The sequence below is a fragment of the Carassius carassius genome, chromosome 15, assembly GCF_963082965.1.
Source record: "Carassius carassius chromosome 15, fCarCar2.1, whole genome shotgun sequence".
Taxonomy (NCBI): domain Eukaryota; kingdom Metazoa; phylum Chordata; class Actinopteri; order Cypriniformes; family Cyprinidae; genus Carassius; species Carassius carassius.
Window position 1 is genome coordinate 3,446,462 of NC_081769.1, and position 22,611 is coordinate 3,469,072.

Sequence of the window (22,611 nt, forward strand, 5' to 3'; positions counted from 1 at the left end):
AATGAAAGTGTGCATTTGTGTTGTCTTTCAATCATTATAATAGATGATACATGTCACCCACCCCTGAGTCAGTAGATGTTTACTCTTCATTGTTGTTGGCTGTTTGTCTTTCTCTGTTTCTGTGTCTCTCCCTCGTGTCCTGTGAATCATCCCCTCATCCATCTCTGTCCTCTGCGTGACGGATCTCTCTCTGCTCAAAGGCACAGGCAGCATCTGGTGTGTGTTGTAAGCACAGCACTAACTGTGTGATGATTTAATGGAGCTTGACGAAGTGCTGCTGTTGATTGAATTGGAATTGACAATGTTCAGTTTCGAAGGCTTGGCCAAAACAAACCTATTTAGTGAGCGACTATCAATCTTGCCGTACTGACTTCAACTACGTGTTTGTTCTTACATGTTTAGAGAACTAGTAAAAGAAAAGGGCTGGCTGCTTCACTGTCTGGTCAGTGGATGGCTTAATCAATCTTTAGGGACTTCAGTGACGATGTCTTTAAAACTGTGGTCAAAAGTTGAAGATGATGACTTTTTTTAATCATTTTATAAATGTACTGTATTTCTTTCAGCCTCTCCATCATACGCCATTTTGTTCTAGTGCATTGCAAAAATGGATTCCTGTTTAATAGTTGGACATGTTTCAAGAAAATGATGTTTGCATAGTTTAGGACATCTGAGAATCTTGAGTTGGATTGGGAACAATCCCATAAACAGTACTGTAGGTTCCCTCAAGCTGCTTTATCTGAATTGTATGTTGTTATACATTGATCAGGAATGTTGGGATTACATTTATGTAATATTCCTGGTGTTATATGTACAATACAGTCATTATACACTTTTAGAGGACATGTTTGGGTATCTACATGGGTAATCATCTTACTGAAATAATTTAACTTCTAATTTATTTAAATGTAGTAAATAAAAATTACTTTATTTATGTATTTATGTATTAATATTAAATATAATTATTATAATATTGTTAATAATATTAAAGTTATTATTATTACTATATATATATATATATATATATATATATATATATATATATATATATATATATATATATATATTATTAATTTAAATAATTTAAATAATGATTTATTTTATATAATGCAACACAAAAACGGGAACAGGACAATTTAATTTAATTTAATTTAATTTAATTTAATTTAATTTAATTTAATTTAATTTAATTTAATTTAATTTAATTTAATTTAATTTAATTTTGCTTGAGGTTGACTTTCATGGACATTTAAATCCATAACATTCTTTTTTACAGTATTGAGGTTCAATTTACATTATATTTACAGTTATTCATTTAGCAGACGCTTTTATCCAAAGCTACTTACAGATGAGGACAGTGGAAGCAATCAAAAACAACAAAAAGAGCAATGATATATAAGTGCTATAACAAGTCTCAGTAAGCTTAACACAGTACACCTAGCATGGGATTTTAAATAATATAATATAAAGAAAACATAGAATAAAAAAAAGAATAGAGCAAGCTAGTGTTATAAGTCGTTACACACACACACACACACACACACACACACACACACACACACACACACACACACACACACACACACACACACACACACACACACACACATTAATTGCATAATAAATGCAAAGAAAATACAATACAAAAAGATTAAAAAGGTAGTTAGATTTTTTTAAAGAATAGAATTAGAATAGTGAGTGTTAAAGTTAGAGGGTCAAATAAAGATGGAAGAGATGGGTTTAAGCCGATTCTTGAAGATGGCTAAGGACTCAGCTGCTCAGATTGAGTTGGGGAGGTCATTCCACCAGGAGGAACATTTAATTTAAATACAATTTAATGTAATACACTGAAACTAAACTGAAAATGTTTAAATAAAGCAAGAGGTGGTGTCTCTCTCTGTACCATGGTAAAATCACAGTAATGAAAAAACAACAATATTATAAGAAGTAGGAATGTTTAATTATTATATAAACTGTAAAACATAATAATTTGTAATCATTCATTATTTACAACTGCCACGTAGGCCATGCATATCTTCATGTTTTAACATTGCATTCATGCTAAACCACCAAAATGGGAGTTTCCTACTTATTTAAAATTGTACTTTTAGCCAAGTCTCATTTTGTGATGTTTAGGTTCTGTATTTGTCAGTATTTTTTATATAAAGAAGCTTCAGATTTCACTGCATTCTACAGTTTGAGTTTGGTGAACTCTGACATGCAGTTAGTTGCTGCAGCAAATTGGAGTACATTTTTAGTTTTATTATAATTTGCTGTGTTGAATTTCTGTTTTTAATATTAGGACTGTTGCAGTGTTTGAAGAAATGTTGTGTGTGTAGCTTTAGCTGGCTGGCTTTTGCAGTATGTGGTAATGCTGTGCTGTTTTAGCAGATGTTTTCAGCTGTCTGGAGCTCAGTGTTAAAACAAAAAACTACAGACAACGATGCATTTTCAGCTGTGAGTGACTCTTGTGTCTGACAACTCTGTCAATGCCTTCTTTTCTCTGTGATTCTCTCTCTCAAATATATATATTTTTTACAGTGTTCACTCATTCACGTGTTCAGACACACACACACACACACACTGAGAAAACAAGCTTAAGCATGGATTCTGAAGAAAGTAGACCTGTTGAAACATGGAGACGTTGGCTTTGGTTCAGCATGAGTTTCATCTGTTTGTCAGTCATGCTGCAGATGAGGAAATGTTGTACAACTATTGCACTATTGCTGCTTTATTCTACTGCTTTTTACTGATATAACCATCTACACATCTACATTTGATGAAATACCTCAGTATTGTACACTTTTTTGTTTACATTATGTAGACTACATAATAGGTTTATTACCATTAATAAAGCTAAATAAACGCTCACTGATGCTCCAGAAGAAAAAATGATGCATTCCCTTTTTGAATTTGAAGATCAGGGAAAATTTGATTTCTTTTGTCTTCTGGCGAAACATGTAAATATCTTCTGTAGCCTCTGAAGGGCTGTGCTAAATGACAAAAGAAGAAGAAAAAGATCTTTAGGCAAAATAAGAAAAATGTACATTTTGTTCAAAAGTTTCCAATCCTGGCTCTTAATGCATGGGTTTTCCTTCTGGAGCATCAGTGAGCGTCTGAACCTTCTGTGATAGTTACATACGAGTCCCTCAGTTGTCCTCAGTGTGAAAAGATCGACCTCAAAATCATACAGTCATTGTTAGAAAGGGTTCAAATACACAAAAATGCTGGAAAATCAAAGAATTTGTGGATTCAGAAAGATTTTTCTGCTGATTTGATTGCTGTGACAACATCAAGAAAGAAAGTAAGAAATTCAAAGCATTTTACAATCATTAAAAATTATTTACTCTTTTTTTCTTGTGGTAAATTTGCAGTTTGGTTTTATGAAAGTAACCTCTCAGGGTCTGGTAATTAATTCAATAACTGCTCCATCTGATTCATAAATATTTATGATTCACTAAAAACAACCACTCATTCCCACCAAGACTGTTGCTTGAAGTAGTTAGTTTATACTGTTGTTATGTTTCTAGCAGCTCATGATAACAGGAATAGTTCTCCTAAAATGAAGGTTTGAATTGTTGTGAATGTGGTATAAAACAGTTTGTGGTCATGTGACACTGAGCTGCTTGTTCTGGTTTTTTCATGTTCAGCACTTCACTTAACCAATGAGATGCAGCCGGTTACCAAGGATACAGCATCTCCTCCTGTACACATCTCTGCTGCTCTCTTAAAGAAACACACATCCACAGGTCTGTCATCGTTTACTCACTCGTGTGAACTCAAACGCAGAATTTTAGAAGGAGTTTGAAATATTGCAGAAGAAGATACAGAAAGGACCAAAAACACTATGAAAGTCTCAACGTGGTCTGAAGACTAGATTACTTCTTTTTGATTTTACAGTAAAATGGTAATATATTTTCTTTTCTAATTCTTAGGATAACAAAATACAAATAATAATTATTAATATTATAAATTATTGTTTATTTATCACTACAATAGTAATATTACAACTGTTAAAATTGTATAACAATTAAAAATAATAGGAAGAAAAGAGCAATAATAATGGTAATAATAACAATATAGTAATACAAAATAATTAGTATTATTCTAAGAACAATAGTAATATATTTATTTTGATTTGTTTAAATGTTATAAAGTAACTGATAATGAAATAAAATTATCTGTTTATTATTATTATTGTTATAAGTATTATATAGTGGTTGTTGTTTTTATTTTACTCTAAAATAGTAATATATTCCTTTGTTGATTTAATTATTATCATTTAAATGATAATAAAATAAAATATTATTGTATTATTTTAAAATATTATTACTATAATTTCTCCGAAAAATAGTAATACATTTCTTTATTGATTTGTTTAATTGTTATAATGTAATAATAAATGATAATAAAATGAAATTTTATTTTATTGTTTTTTATTATTATTTACTTTAATATTATAATTCTTGTAGTGTCATGCTAAATGTGGGGGGGGGGGGTTTCCCTCTTTGTGGTCTTCAGCTGATCACATGCCTGCAACATTTCATTTGATTTCCCACAGAACGCTTTCCTGTGACTTCAGAAGGCTTGGAATATAGTTTAGTACATGAACGTCATATTTGTGTTTTTGACTGAAGTGTACATTTAATCCTAATCTGTTATTTATCTCTGATTTGCCGTTTCTTCTCTCTGCCTTTGCCAACAGGCGTTCAATAAAAGAGAAAGGAAGGAAGAAAGAAAGAGAGAGAGAGAGAGAGAGAGAGAGAGAGAGAGAGAAGAAGAAGAAGCTGAGAGAGCAGTGAGTCAGACAGAGCTGTTATTATATCAGTGTGATCATCTGCGCTGATGAGGCCACAGTGACACGACTCCACATTAGTCTGAAATATAGACCATGCTTTCAGAGAGTTCATGCTCTCCATTTGCATTCTCCATTAAACACTTCACCACACGCGGTATGTCTTTATGAGCGACTGCATGCGTTTCATGAGTCACATCTCTCTGAGTTACAGTATGTCATGGATGCTGTAACTCTTCCTGGTTTAGAGGCTGTGATCAGCTGGAAGAGGGAAGTTCATCAAACTTGGCTGAAAGGCGAAAAATCTCCAAGTCTGAAGGTTATTTAGGCCTCACATGTATGAGCTGTGAGTGCTGGGACTGACTGCAGAGAGAGTAGTCATTAGCTGGTGTTAAGTGGTTGCATGCTGGGCACTAAAGGATCGTGGGTGGTTGCTAGGGTGTTTCTAGGAGGTTAAGATTTTCTGAGTGGTTGTTAGGGTGCTACTAGGTGATACAAACAAACTCGAAAATAATCCCTTAAAGGAGACTATCATGCACATTGCTACATTGTGGATTATTGTGATGTTTTTATCAGCTGTTTGGACTCTCATTCTGACGGCACCCATTCACTGCAGAGCATCCATTGATGAGACACTGATTCAATGCTACATTTCTCCAAATCTGATCTCTTGAAGAAACAAATTCATTTACATCTTGGATGGCCTGAGGGTTTTGATTTAGGGTGAGCTATTCCTTTAAGTTGGATTCACAATTTTGGTTGTCGCAGATTAGGAGAGTAGACCTGCGGGGTTTGATGTCAGCAGCTCGGAGGACTGCACCAAAAGGTGCGAAGCCGAGGGACACTCGATGCTTATCCAAACACTCACAACCACACGAGCTCCTGAACAGCTCTAATCATCCCTCACACCTCTCTCTGTGTTTCACAGTGATACTGAGTCCATGCAGAAGCAGCTGGACAGTGTGGGGCTCTGCTTTAACTGGGATCGGGTGAGTGAGAGATACATTGTGTTACATGAAAGGAGCATTGCGATAAGATGATCTTGAGGCTTATACAACTAAAACACTATTGCAAAAGCAAAGTGCAGTATCTACAAACTAAATCAGGTAAAAATTTATCAGGTATAATTTTTACATTCACAACATGCGAACACCAATAAAACTATTAAAGTTATTAAAAACAATCAACATGTAGTAAGAAACACAAAAAGAAAGTTGGATGAACTAGTTTTTTTTTTTTACCTGATTTAGTTTGTAGATACTGCACTTTGCTTTTGCAATAGTGTTTTAGTTGTATAAGGTCATACAAAGTCAGAGTGCAGTATCTGCATTTTAGTGGTCAAAGGTCACATCAATGGTCATGGTTTTATCTATAAAAAATGCCATCCTAAAAGGATTTAAATTAATGAATCGCTGCTAATTTGCCCACAACATGTTTGACTGGCTGATGTAAAAACTTTAAAGGCATTTTTCTCAGTTTCAGTGTTTGCGTAGTTACTGCACTTTGCCTTTGTAAGGCAGTGCAGATGTGGGACCTGACCTGTGCCTTGCTGAATTGCTTCACTGCATCAGGATACTTTCTTATCTCAGACTCAGACACACACTGACAGAGTTAAAGAGTTTCAGCATCAAAGGCCACTGCAGCAGACAGTACAGCACAGCTGTGGCTCTACTTTCTTAAAGTAGTTACAACAGAATAAGGACAATAAGGTCACGCATGTCTCAAACCATTATTTTAAATTAGTTTCCTGAGGTCATGGAAAATATGAAAAGTCACAGAGATTTCTAAAATTGTTATTTTTTTCAATGCAATGTGGAGAGGGTTGATGAATTACAAAATAATAATAATAATAATAAATAAATAAAATAAGCATTCTTGAAGAACTGGCTTCACTGTTATAAAGCATGAGCTGAAAGTGAATGTTTCTACAATTATACTAAAAGACATTTCAAAACATTCAAAACATAAAACATACACTGCCAGGATCAGTAAGAATTGTAATGTTTTTAAAAGAAGTCTCTTCTGCTCATCAGGACTGCATATATTTGATCACAAATACAGCATTTTAACACAGCATTTCTGAATAAAATTTTAATTTCTTTAAAAAAAAAAGAAAGAAAAAAAAGTTTTCAAAAAAATCAAAAGTTCAAAAATTTTAGAAAAGATTTATATTTTAATAAATACTCTTCTTTTTCATCAAAGACACCTGAAAAAAGTGTTGTATTTTTAAAAGTAGCCTATTATCGTAAAAAAAAAGTATTGTTCCTAAAATTCCTATATAAATATACATCATGTAGGATTTACTTTGAAACATACTTCACACAGAAATTGCTAGTAAATTTCACAAATAACTATAGACAAACGTCAAGTAGCATTGAAATAAACTGAAATAGAATTTTCTTGAAAAAACATACAATAATCTCTTGGATAATTTACTTGGAAATAAAAATAATGCCAGTTTTGAGTTCGAATCAGTCAAACCACTGCATATATTAGTCAGAATTACTTGGATTCATTAATTACATTGAATTCATTTGAATCAATGTTTGTGCATATTCCATGTATTTATTTGTTTGTTTATGTATTTATTTAAAGCCTTATCCAGTATTTATATTTAAAAAAAAGTCTATGGAAGGGTACTAGCAATTTATTGCCATTTATTATTGTTATTTTATTCTAACAGATCTGCAGTTTTGTTGTTGTTGTTTACAGTGTGCCATCATTATATTCCAGAACAGCATGTTCTTATGAGATATTCAGATTTGACAATCAAATGCTCTCAGTTACAGCACAGTACTTCATTATGAATCCACACTAACATGCTTGAAATTTGATTACTTCACAATAAGAGCTGCTGGTTAGAGTGCTCTCCATTTTAATTATACTTCCACCCACACAATAACTGGTTAAAAGTCCTGAGAGTTGAAATCAGTTTAAGATCTCACGGAGGAGGCCTGTCTGTGCTGAAGATTTGGAGGCTTATGATGGCCTCGAGTCATTTCCAAATGATTATATTCACAAGATGAGCGTACATGAACGTGTGCTGATTATCAGCGGAGGCGTCGGTTAAAGAGTCATGTTGGAAGCAAATAGGTAGTGGTCTTAATTAAAGTTCAAATGTGAATGTTGAGTGTGGAATTTCTTGTTGTGTTCTGCTAATGAAGAACAGCAATAAAGCTCGTCAGAAACTCATTTAGATATTTCATAAAACAGACGTGTGCTGTGAATCTTTTCTTTCTTGGTGGCAGTGTTAAATAATTCAGTTCAATTCAAGTTTATTTGTACAACACTTTTCACATGCAAACAGCACTCATAATAAATGTAATAATACAAATCCTCATTGTAAATTGTTTTTGTAATTTTTACAGAATCTGGTGGCAAATTACCATAATTTATAATGTATTATATTGCCATATATATATATATATATATATATATATATATATATAATACATTTATTAATATAATTTATTACATTGAATTATATGTTATATTCTGTGGATTTTAATAAAAAACTTTAAAATTAACATTACCTAAGACTAATAAAGAGACGTTTTTGAATAAAATAATTTTGATACAGATGGATGGGTGTGCTGAAGTATTTCTGCAGCATGTAAGAAATGCTAGCAATGTGCTAAAACATGCTAAAATGTTAGGAACATGCTAGGAACATGCTGGCAGCATGCTAAAACATCGTGAATCAGAATAAGAATGAGCCAAGTGTGCACAAACACACAAGGAATATGTTAGAATGCTAAAAACATGCTAAATCAAAAAGATGCGGCCTGATGAGGTTGATTAGTGATCTTATGAGGTTTAGTCAGATCTGAAAGGTTTGTTGTGGGCTGATCTGGTTTGAAAGGATTATTTGGGGATCTCCTAATGAGGTCAAAAGGGGACTGATGTGGTGTGACTGAGATTCATCGATTGATTGTTTGTTTATTTGTATCTGGCTTTCCTCACCCTAAACCATTTAACTTCAAGCTTTTAGAATGATATACTTTCAGGCCAGGCTTTGTCAAGCCAACAAGCAATGTGTCTTTAGTTTAGCTACATGCTAAGAGCAAACGTTAAAGAGGTCGGTAGCAACTATAATTGTATCTGTGTCTAGTCGCTTCCTATTTAGAGATTCAGATCAGTTCAGTTTTGTGTAGGATGGTGCTTTAGATCAGTTCAGGGCTGATTCACTCTCTGTTGCTGTCGGATGTGTTGAAATGTTCCTGCGAATCACAGAGACTCTCATTTTCTCAGTAGTGTGTGTGTGTTTATTTGTGCATATCTGAATAACTGTCTTGTCCATTAAAAGTCATGTCAAGTGCACACATCTTTATCATTATTCCAAAAGCTGTTTTAAATATATAGCTAAAAGTAACATAAATTATAAATCCATAAATATAATTTATATTCTGGTGGAGTTGCACCACATGACATTTGACAACCTGAGCTAGCATTGCTTTGTCAAATTATCTGCTATTTTAAGAGACTTTGATATGGAGTCAGGAGGGCTGACATCACTTCCTGTTATTCTGCATGTTGGTTGCACCATATGACTTAGATCTAGTTGTCAAAAGCTTTTTCAAATAATAATAATCAAAACATAAAAAAACAATCAAAGTTAGTTTTTCCTTCGGAAATTATTTTCAACAGTATTTGTACATATATTTTTCAATAAATGAATAGTTCTGTACAAAAATGCAGCAATATATTGTGAAATATTGTAATATATATTGAGATATAATTGATTCCAGTGATCAAAGCTGTATTTTCAGCATCATTACTCCAGTCTTCAGTGTCACATGATCTTCAGAATTAATTCTAATATATGCTGATTTACTGCTCAAGAAACATTTCTGATTAGTATCAATGTTAAAATCAGTTGTGCTGCACAAGCATTATTCAATGCATCCTTGTTGAACAAATCTATTAATTTCTTTACAAAACAAAATCTTATTAACTTCAACAGAGTACATGGAAGGAGAGAGCTTCATAGAGATTTGCTACTGTATATAATGAAGGCTAATAAAAAAAAACCTTCGTGAAACCCCGTCATGCAAAATTAAGCAAATAGTTTTGCCACCTAACAGATCACCAAACACTTGCTACCTTGCATCACTTTTTCCACTGTTTCATAGATTTGTGTGTTGCCATGGAGACTCTTTATATGGTTTCAGAAATGTTCTCTATAGCCTTGTTGAACCATGTTTTTTTTTTTTTTTGAAAACATGGGCAGGTTTGAATAGAGAAATGTAGCCTTTGGTTTGGCTCTTGTGGCGTTCTTGGCTCTTTGAGCGTTTTGTTTGCCTCTTACACCTCGCAGTGTGTCCGAGTCAGATCCAGCGTGTTTGCAGACTGAATGCTGGCAGGCCTGTTTGGCTGATAAAATCCTCTCCTGCATTACAGGCTGTGAGAAACCAAAGCACAAATTGCATGGACATCTTCAGTGAACATTTTTTGGGTCCATATATCTGTGGTTTTGAATTTCAGTTTGAACTTGGTTTATGATGTTTCTTGAGACGAGTATTATTCAGGTTTTATTTCCCACTAGCCAACTTTTGGTAGGGTTGCCACAACCATGGTCGGAGATGAATGTGGCATACTCTCGGTCTGTGTATGATTTATTCTCAGTTTGAATAACCGTTTGTGTTTAATGCTACTAAAATAACCAGGGTGAAATCTTGATTTTCTAATGCAAAAAAAGCTTCATCCTAATTCTTAAATGGTTTGATAAAGTCATTATTATATTACATTTGAAAAGTATTGAATATAGACATTACTTGTGAACAAAATTTTTATTCAACAGAATTTATTGCACACATGCTTTTAATTCTACAATGTGGCCATAATGTTGCCCTCAGGAGCCGCATATGTTGCATTTAAGTTTATTTACTGTTCATAGGAGGTATGAATGCATTTACACTGTAATATAATTAGAATTACATGAGTAATGCTGGGAGATTAATGCAGTGGTTCTCAAACGCCTCATTAAAGGCTTACCCTCGTGTCATTCCAAATCTGTAAGACCTTTGTTCTTCTTTGGAACACAGATTAAGATATTTTTGATGAATTCCAAGAGCTCTCTGACCCTCCATCTGGGTGGAGCAGGGTGCTGTAAACATAATCATTTTAACACATAATTAATCACCAGTGTTGGGGAGTAACTAGTTACATGTAACGGCGTTACGTAATTTAATTACTAAATTAATGTAACTGTAATCAGTTACAGTTACTAAGAAAAAATGAGTAATTAAATTACAGTTACTTTTGAAAATTTTAACGATTACAAAGGGGATTACATTTGAATATTTACACATCCTCATACAGCTTATTTCTTTCCCAAATTGCACTAAGGCATATAGCCCATAATCTCCGCGACGCGGAAAACACAGTCTGGTTCGTAGAATCCAGTCATAAAAATGGAATTCAGCCTAACGCGGACGGAATATGTCACATTTTGGAAGGATAAATCAAAACTAGGTCAGTACACTTGAATCAAAACGCGATATGAGAGTGTCTGTGAATATTAAGCCGCAAAATGACAATCTATGAATCCAGCACTTTCTGCGTGTCTGTGGAAACCTGGCGCTGACTGGCCATCAGGAGAACCGGGACAATTCCCCGTGGCCTGGCAGATTTGGCCCGCTATTTTAATATTGTTATTGTATAATTGCACGCAGAATGTACTAAAGCGATTATTTCCGAATCCGCCATTCGCCATTCATAATTAAATCTCTAATAAATCATGGATCTGTTAGTCGTGACTGGAAATGGTTGGGCGCGCGCGCTCTCCGTGCCTCCGCCGAACGGTTTGGATCAGACTTCAAGTAATCAATACGAGAGAGACAGAGAATAGAGTGGACTGTGGAAGCGCACAGCTGGAGCAGAGAAGCGACACTTCTGTTCAGGGTTTCACTCACATTTCACTGCTGGTTATATATACTATATATAATTTTGTATGTGATGAATAAAAATCTTGAATCTTGAAGTGCAGGTCAGTTTTATCTGTAAATATGCTATTGTAGTTTTGAATTTGTTTACTTAGTCAAGCAGCAGCAGCACATTGCTCACACTAAACGACATAAAACGACATCATTAATATCTATTGTAATGTTACAGTAGTAATTTAGCAGACAAATGATCATATTTTATCATAGGTTTAGGGGGAGCTAATGCAGACAAAAACACAACCCTTAGGAAAATATATGTAGCCTATAGTATGGCACTAACCATAGTTTAGTGAAAAAAATATAGAAATGTCCGCAACACTGCTTCTAACTCCCATGTTTAGCAGTGTTGCGGACATTATTAATTTTTCACTTCAGTAGTTTCTTTTGTCCTGCACCTGCCAGAAGGTGGGATGTGCACACAATTACTTATTTAACACTAACCGCGGAGTTTAACCATGGAATTTGTAATAAAAATAAATAAAGTGGTAATTAATTTGCCAAAAAACAAAAATGCACTTACAACATGGTAAAAGTCAAATAAAAATCTTCAGTATTAAAGTCATGAGAGGATGGATGGATAATAGAAGTGAAGGTGCAGTTCAGGAGAGAACTCTAAATTATATTGCATGTCCCCAACCTAAGGATTCAAATCTTTTTCATGTCAGGTCCATACACAAAATAGGGTTGTCCATGTTTCAGAATGTGTTGTGGGTGTATGAGTGTGAGATTTCCCAGCCTAATTTTTGAACACAAACATAATCTCTAGAACTGCTGTGAGTCCCTTCATGAGCATTTTACTTATTTTGAGAAACTATCATCATACAAAAAGACACCAACGTTTCAGGAGTTTAGTACAGAAAATAGGACACATGCTTATTAGATAACCGTGTATGAGTTGATGTATATGCTTGTATTTTTTTATTAACAATATTTTCCCCAAACCATTGTTAGAGTACAGTGTTTCCTGTATGCAAAGATTTGGTTTCAAAAACAGTATCTATAAACTATTTCTTTAGATTTTAAATCTGCATTGAACTTCAGATCAATCTCAAAGTAAAATGCAGTACTAAAGTGATTTTGTGGTGGATGTGTTCAAATGTGATCATCTTAATTCAGGTGATGAAGGATGGTGAAAGTCTGACAGTCTTGAGCACTACTTAAACCTGCATGGTGTAAATGTTTGAAAATGATTTACAGTTGCCAAAAAACATTCATTAGAAATTTAAAAAAGTAATCAAAAAGTACTCAAAAGTAATTAGTTACATTACTTTATTAAAGTAATTTAAAAAGTTACACTACTATTAAATTTTAAATAGGGTAACTTGTAATCTGTAACCTATTACATTTCCAAAGTAATCTTCCCAACACTGTTAATCACACCACATTAACATGCTAAACTGACAGCCCTATAATAAACAGAAATGCCATGCCAGATGCAGGTTCTGTTCCACCATGATGGCTTTTGTTGATAAAATTTGGTTGGTAACAGTCTATAGTATTAGTATTCTGAGTTTGATTAATTTAAGTGTTTGACATAAAATATACCATAAATGCATTTAATAAGGTAATAATAAATGTCTCTTTCTGTAAAAAGACAAATGCTCCCAGAAATCATTTCTAGGGGACAAATATTACCCCTTTAATGGGAGAGTTCATTTATTGCCCCGGTCACACCTATAGAGTGTTTTTGATGAAGTCTTGTCCTCTTCAGTTGATGGTCTGAAAGCAATTAATGATAAAAGTGGACTGACACGCTACTAAACACATGAGGTTCTCCAGAACAATGTTTTAAAACTGACTGAAAAGTGTTTAAGAAGTCAATCTACTGGCTCACGCATAGTTCTCCCGAGACATCAGACTTAAAGAAAGTGTTTCAGCTGAAAGAATGACACTCATGACCTTTACGCATTTCAAAAACTGCTGGCATTGTCTTGTTCAGAACTCATTTTGTAGAGCGCTCTGCTCAAACGAGCTGAAGATTTGAATACTGTGATTGGAGCTCTCTCAAATGAGACGGCCACGTCTCTACCCCCTTCCACCTCATTGTGTGAAATTTCCTTCCTGCGAGTGCATCCGAGTCGCTAATGACTGCAGTGCTGAGGAAGCGGACAACATTTGGGGCCCTAAAATTATTTTCTATTTGTTTTGTGCTCAGGGAACGAAGCCTTTTGTGAGTGAGACCGCTAATGGCTAGTGACAGAGAAGAGCGAGATGTCAAACCCGACCGTTAGCTTTTCATATCCCATCCTTTCAGTGCTCGACAGCCCAGCTGAGCCTTTTGGCCTGAACCTTCGTTATTATGCATAGCTTCCTCTTTTCCATCGTCTGCCTCATCTTTTCTTCCTCCACCCCAAACAGTTTCTTTTTTCAGTGTGTGTGTGTGTTGAGACTTTGAGCAGTTCATGAGGTTTTCTTTAAGCTTTGCTCTTCACTTTTAATGTGAAGGCAGTTGCTAGTTTTATGCCAGTAAAATGGCCATTTTCTGCTAAAACAGTTGCATGACATATGAATTGAGAGAACAAGAAATTCTATAATACTTGAAGTTGTCCATTAGCATTCCTATTCATCTCAAAGGTGGTTGCTCAGGGCCTAAGTATGCAAGCTACACACAGCTTTGCTCATTTTTTTTCTCTACTTAATAATGTAATTGTAGCATTTACCAGCAGGGAATAACCTATTCATGCTAAACCATGAGCGCTTGGGAGAGATTATTGCAAATAGTGACCACAGACGGGGCGCTGCTGAAGACTCCTGGATTGTAAAGAAAGTCAATGAGTCATTGAATTATTCACTCAACCAATTGATCAAAAACATTTAATCATTTGTTAAGTAACGCCACTACTGAGACTATTCCTGTTTTAGCATTGTTTGGAAGTATTTTAGTTGGCAAGCCAGAGATAAATAAAAAGGTTTACATATACAAATAGTCTGAGGGGTTACAAAAGATTTGTTCCAAATGTGGTTCTTATGAACATCAAAGAGTCCTGAAAAAAGATGTAGGTTTGCAAATTGGTAATAATCAGAAATGTTTCACGAGCAGGAAATCAGCACGTTAGAATGATTTCTGAAGGATCATGTCACACGAAAGATTTGACGATAATGATGCTGAAAATTCAGCTTTTCATCTCAGGAATAAATTACATTTTAAAATATATTAAAATAGAGAAGAGCCGTTTTAAATTGTAATAATATTTCGCAGTTGTGCTGTTTTTAATGTATCCAATAAATGCAGCCTTGGTGAACATAAATGACTTATTTTAAAAACAATCAAATTGTGCCAACCCTAGGATTTTATTTTATTATTATTTTTAATATACTTAATTTAATTTAGATAAATTAAATAAGTATATCCACATAAAATGTTATTTATGTATTTAAGTTTTATTTATTTAGTTAATGGTTATTAATACTGCAGTCTCTTTTGGATGCTTAGATAAATTAAATTGATTTATTTGTTTCTGTATGTATGCATGTAGTCATTAATTCATTATTTTGTCTTGCAGCCTCTTCTGGATGCTTTGGAGTCAAAAGTATGCAAGCCGACTGGATTGGTGACTGCTTAGGCTGCTTTTTCAACCACATATCGAAGGTACTGAATGCTTCATCTACAGCTCTCGTACACGCAGACAGGATTTTTTTCTTTCAGTGTGGTATTTATTGCTAATCGTTCACACAGAGCTTTCTATGAAATGCTGAATTTCCATGCTGGCATGTGAGCGTGTGCATTTCATCAGGTTAGATTCAGAGTGTGGCTGCAGGCTGTGTTCTGTGTGTACAGCTTTGTTTCTTCGAGTCTGTTGTGTTTTCTGTTGTGGGAGGATATTTGTGCTTATTAAAATCATAATTTGATTTCCAGCACAGAGAGTGTCCATTTGCACGAATCAGTGTATCTATTGCATCTCTGTTTGTCAGGTCGATGGTCGTGTTCCTAATTATGTTTTTACTCAATATATTGTTTTAATATATGCATTTAAATAGTGGCTGTTTCATGAGAGATTTATTCAAACATACATTAAATAATGACGGAAGATAAATATAAGGAAGATATAAAATAGTGCATACACTACAGGTCAAAAGATTGGGAGGTTTATGCTTGCAGGAATAAATTACATTTTTATATATATTCAAAATAGGAAACGGTTTATTTAAATTGCAATAACAATTAACAATATTACTTAAAGAAACAAACAAACAAAAAACACCACAGTAGAAGCATTAATTAAACATCACCATTTAGGTTTCAGCCATCCAATTTTGTTTAGGGCTTTTCGCACCACTTTAGTTCCAAAACTAAATGTACAGTACTTATGATTCTGCTAACTTGACATTCATTTTGACCCACAAATGCTGTTAGATTAGAGATTAGATTAAAAGAGTGACATGTACAAACTTGTATTATTGGCTACTTCATGCATTTTCTCAGACACACATGTATGTGGCCAATAGTACATGAAAATTTGAACAAATCAGATTGTTATTTGCTCAATGACCCTTAAACAGGGCCTTAGGTGAAGGATCCAGTCCTGAATTTAACCCCGGTGTCCTGCAGAGGAACTCTAAACAACCACAAAAAGTCACACTTCTTGCGTTTATCAGTAGACATATAAAGTAGTTTTCTTTAAAACTACTTTTTAATTAAAAAATGCTCGCTTTCGCAGCGCAGACTTCTTAACAGTAAAGGTTCAATAAAGTATTGGCTTTTGTTGTTATGGGTGTGTCTTAAGATTTCTCATGCATCTGTGTGAAATAATGTTTGTGTGCGTGTAAAACAACAAACTGATCATTTATATGCTTAATCACTTGTAATTGTATATCCATTGTTGTGATTAATTGTGGCAGGAATAATAATGTAGCTGTAAAAATAATTGCCTGCTGAAATTGAAATGTATATACGTACATCTTCATGACTAGATAGACACGGTGAGTTTGTCTTTACTATACATGTGTCACTCAACCAGTAACGTTAATCCTGTCAGGTCGTCCGTTCTGGTTTAGTCCATTAAAGTTAACCTTTTCAAATAACAATTGCAGTCCTGGACAGTGAGTGACCTAACATATGCAGGTAAAATCAGGTTTTCTCCAGTCATTGCTAAAAAAAAACAAGCTAACTAGCGGTAGTAAACATAGACAGTAAAAGAAATGGACGCAGCGACGCCATTGGATTCAATGGAGACAAGTGAAGTCGATTAGAAGCACGCACTTCCTGGGGGTCGAGCGTACTGCGCAGACTCAAACTGAGCTTGATGACGTAGATGTCACGTGAGCAACCTGTCTGACAATTGTTAGTCTTCTAATAGCTGTTCCAAGAGAAATCTGGATCACCCACCAAATCTTGCAGACGTTGTTGAATAATTTTGTCCCGTTGCTTTTATGGACTCTCTATGGGCTTCTCCCTTGACTTTATAAATCCACGTTCCCCCGATAGCCTCATAGACAGTAAAAGATTGCCTGTGAGCTTCTCCTCCTGTCCATACGGTAATTTCTGTGTGACAGAGTCGCAGGTTATGACACAATCGTTAGCCTATTTTTTACAAAAACTGCTTCTACGGGACCATAACGTAAGATACAAGGTATGATTGGTCAGATCTCCTTTCAATCAAACTCCCGGCGACGAGTTGATTTGTTTTGTTTTTGCTCTAATTTTAGTTTTTGCTCTTTTTTTTGTTTGTTTAGCCATTTACCTTTCTTTTTGTTTTTTCCTTTGTATGTTTTGTTTTGTTTTATATTTTTTGTTTTGTTTTGAATTGAACAAGGAAAGTACATAAATAGAACACATTGAACACAGTGAATTTGAACCTGCTTCCCTCATTTGAGCACCAAGGAGATGTCTGGAGCATGTGCACGGATCACTAGGCTTTTCCTCAAAGGAAATTTGTTCTCAGATTTAAAGGACAGACCGTTAAAAAAAATGTAACTCTGAAAAAATCAAAAGTGTTTGATAAGAGTTTCATCTAGTGGCATTGTAATATAAGTGGAATCATTTTCTTCCATTATCTGAGTCTTTGTCCCCCCACCCTGTCAGGTGAAATAATGGCAGACTCCACCAGAACTCATTGTCTCAGATCTCATCAAAACAGAGTCTAGTTCAGACCCAGCCAGACTAAAGTGGCTTGTTTCTGGAAGCTCTTGTCCCCTGGAGGCTACAGGGATCATTACCCCTGTGTCACGGAGGTGGTGAAGATGTGCGCACAGATAGCACCTCCTCACTGAGAAGGGTATTAATAGACTCCTCTCTGACCATGAAGTGAACTAAAGCTGGCAGAGCCGCTGAAGGCTGATGACATTTTTACAAAAATCCTCTGTCAGATAGACACATGAAAAGAGAGACAAATGCGTCTTAGCTGCCTGATCTCATGCATTTGTAAAATATCCACTTTGCATACACAGAAATGTGGATCAGTAGAGGTCGAACATAATGGGTTTTTAGTGGCTGATGCCAATATCTGTAAAGCAGGTTGGCAGATGGATGATTTGATGCTGATGTTAATAATGACAAAAAAGAGAGGCAATAAAAAGACCAAAATGTGCATTTGGATTAAAGTGAAAATAAGAGCTAATATTAATTGTTTCCTTTTTTAAGCAAGACAAGACAAACAATTTTAAGTAAACAATTTTAAGTTACAAAACTAGCAAAATGTTATTTTAAATTAAATCTAATATACATGTATTAGACTACATTAATTCAAAATTTTATTTTATTTGTTAACTGCGGATGTTACGAGCTGTCATGTGTGGCTGAACCTAATGTTAACTAATTAACAAAACTAACGGTTTTACAAATGGTACAGTGAATCTATGAATACCGTGCAAAAAAATAAAACATTTAAAAAATTAAAAATTTCTACAGACAAGCACAGAACAGAATCAAGGTTTTATGTTTCTGAACCTTTATGTATTATGCACCAAACTATTATATGTTTTGTTCTGCTTTATGGCCTTGGCTGCCTTCATAAATTTGAAGAAGTGGTTAAAACGATGTGTTAATGAGTCACAGGTCCGTTCAGCCACTGATGAAATACTGCAACAGCTGTAGAAATGAGAGCAGGTGCTTCACTGTGTTGCATCAGAAGTATTGTAGTAGTCTAGTTTTGGACTTGAATCTGGATGCACTTAATAAAGGTTTAGTGATGTTTTGAGATTTAAAGAACTTAGTGTATTTCTCTGCAAGTATTTAAACTATTTACATTTCAAGGCGTGTACGTTTTTGTAAAGGAGAATGCCACCCAAAACATATAAAATCACAGTAACACTTTAGTATAGGGAGGGACCAGTTCTCACTATTAACTTGTTGCTTATTAATAACAATATTTAGTAGGCCTACTTATAAAGCAAATATTCTGCATGACCATAATCTACATTAAAAACCCTACCCAATACCTAAACTTAACAACTATTAATAAATAGCAAATTAGGAGTTTATTGAGGCAAAGGTTGTAGTTAATGGTTTGTTAATAGAGAGAATTAAAATACCTTAAAATAAAGTGTGACCCAAAAACGTGTTACTGTAAAATTCTTTACATTAATATTATGCATTAGGTATCATGAACTATTAGTGAAAAATAATTTATACATTTTGCCAGAAGAAAACCCCCTTTTTTTATTCCAGATTTTTTAAAGCACACTACAATGTCGTCACTGCCATTAATTCATCCTTGAAAGTAAATCGCTGTGAAATCTGTCATTTTTATAGTCACTAGTAAAATGACAGTATTTCATTCAGTTTTTGTTGGTGAACACTGCCTGTGCCTGTGTTGATGAGAGGATGGATCATCTCTCACTGAAGAAGAAAATCACCTCAGTTCTTTAAACGATTGCCTACTTTGAGTGAAGTGGCTGTGGAGAGAGAAAGACACGGAAACCAGATAAAGACAGAGATGGTGCTTATCTGCCTCGTCCTTGAGGAAAAGAGGAAGTCATTTCCTGAGCTGTGATACTGTCTCAGGCTTCGCTGGTAGAAGATTAATTGAAATCTGAGGACAAAAAACAGAGAAAGATCTCACAGCCAGATTTTGGTGCTGATTATATGTTTGCGTGTTTGTTGTGGGACACTAACACATACATATAAATGCACACCAATCTTGCCTCATTGAAAATAAATTAGCCTGTGGAAACATTTCTGCAAAATGTTATTTGGTTTTCTGTGGTCGGCTGCACCTAAGTTACAACTTAGCCTAGTTGTGGCATAAAGGGCCAGTAAGTTGCCAAGTAAACTTAAACACTACTAAATAATTTTGCATTGCACCATTCAACTCAGTTAAGTAACTCTATATACAGTATAAAGGTGCTTCTCAATAAATTAGATTGTCGAGAAAAGGTTAATTTATTTCAGTAATTTAATACAAATTGTGAAACTCATATATTAACTTAATTCAATACACACAGACTGAAGTAGTTTAAGTCTTTGGTTCTTTTAATTGTGATGATTCTGGCTCACATTTAACAAAACATCTCAATAAATTAGAATACTTCATAAGACCAATAAAAAACATTTTTAGTGAATTGCTGGCCTTCTGGAAAGTATGTTCATTTACTGTACATGTACTTTGGTTTTCAAAAAACACAATGGACCAACACCAGCAGATGACATTGCACCCCAAATCAGGACAGACTGTGGAAACTTAACACTTAATGAAATACAAAACTTGCTCTCATCTGAAAAGAGGACTTTGGACCACTGGGCAACAGTCCAGTTCTTCTTCTCCTTAGCCCAGGTAAGATGCTTATGATGTTGTCTGTGGTTCAGCAAATTCCTTGACATGTCTGTGTGTGGTGGCTCTTGATGCCTTGACTCTAGCCTCAGTTCATTCCTTGTATAGTTCACTCAAATTCTTGAATCGATTTTGCTTGACAATCCTCATAAGGCTGCGGTTCTCTAGCCTGGTAATACCAGACTCTGCTACTTCACTTTGCTTGAGTACAGAAGCGAAATGAAATTGAGCGGAAGTAGGAAGTCTGACGTAGTCAGGCTAGCGGTTTTCTCGGGTTGGTTGTGCATCTTTTTCTTCCAGACTTTTTGGTTCCGGTCAACTTTCTGTTAACATGCTTGGATACAGCACTCTGTGAACAGCCAGCTTATTGGCAATGAATTTTTGTGACTTACACTCCTTGTGAAGGGTGTCAATGATTGTCAGAGACCATTTTGAAGGCTCAGGAAAGTTGATTAGCTGATTGGCATATCATCCCATTCTAATTTGTTGAGATCATGAATTGGTGGGTTTTTGTTAAACGTGAGCCAAAATCATCACAATTAAAAGAACCAAAGACTTAAACTACTTCAGTCTGTGTGCAATGAATTTATTTAGAACACGAGTTTCACAATCTGAGTTGAATTACTGAAATAAATGAACTTTTCTTTGACATTCTAATTTATTGAGAAGCACCTGTAAGCTAAATATTTGCAGAAGCCTCTGACCAGGAGTAACAGTTTTAACAAAACAGCAGATTGACTGGAATGCATTAATAAACTCAGACTTCAGTCTTCCAGTGAAAAAGTCCATCCCCAGTTTCCTCTCTCCTGATTCAGACCAGATGAGATTTTCACTGCAGATTTTGGCTTAAAGCAACATGTTTGATGTTAAAACACCTTAATGATGTCTTAATGATGGACGCAGCTTTTGTCTTCTCAAGATGCTATCTGATGGACTGGAGTGGTGTGGATTATTGTGATGTATTTATCAGCTGTTTGGACTCTCATTCGGACGGCACCCATTCACTGCAGAGGATCCATTGGTAAGCAAGCGATGCAGTGCTGCATTTCTCTAAATCTGAAGAAGAAATAAACTACCGCACATCTTGGATGACCTGAGAGTAAATGTTCAGTGACGGTTCATCTCTGGGTGAACTATAATGACAGACCGCTGCTTTACTGTGGTTTCCGGACACAGCTGCTCTCCCTCATGGTATCTTCATCTGTCAGTGCTGTGCTGCTTTCTCTTGTCAGTGTGCATCTAACGACTTCCTCATGAGATTCTGTGTTAAGTCTATTATCAGTGCAGCCACAAATACTTCCACCATTTCGTCGATAATGAGTCAAAATGGCAAAAATCATTTTTTTTTTAAAAAGCATAAATAATGCCCTTATTTCCCAGAGTAGATCTATTAAAAACACACTCTCTGAGCACCTCATTACGGCTCATATGGTATGTTCGTCTCTGAGATGGCACCTGGCTTTCAAAGAATTAACCTGCTACACCTTCGCCCTGTTGCTAGGCGACCCCGAGGTGCTTGGCTCTCACTGCCGGGGGTATAATAGACAGGATTGTGTGATTATTAAAGACGGGCTGGACTCTCTCAGACTGGAGTGGAGGGAGGGCTGTCCAGACACACACTTTAGGACTGACTTTAGCAGGGCTGGAATCCGCTCATGCTGCATGCAGGTTGGGGTTCAGCCATTAATTAGTTTCTTTTGATGCGGTTGATTAGCCGCATGAAGTCTGTCGAGACTCGTTAGAGTAAGTGTGACTGTATTGTAAACTGACAGATGGCCCAGAATGCAAAGTGCTGTTTGTTTTGGGTGCGAGACTGGCACTTAGAGACAAACACACAGGACCGTGTTCAGGATTTCCCTGGTGCCAGCTGAGAAAACACACAGCAGGGTTATTACTGTGAAAAAATCATTCAAAATTCATTTTATTTTGTACCTCGATTTTCAGTTGTAGTTTTTGGTAGCTCTAATTGTTCATAAAAAGTCTTTAGAAATGGACTAGTTTTAGTTTTTGTCTTGTCTTGTCTAGTTTATATATATTACAATAGCAGTACTAATCTGAGACTAAGCCTTAAGTGCTACAGTATTTCAACTCTTTCATAGTGGGTTTGTAAATTATATACAATGCCTTTCAAAGTACAAAATTCAAAGTTTCAGTGTTTTTAAAAGAA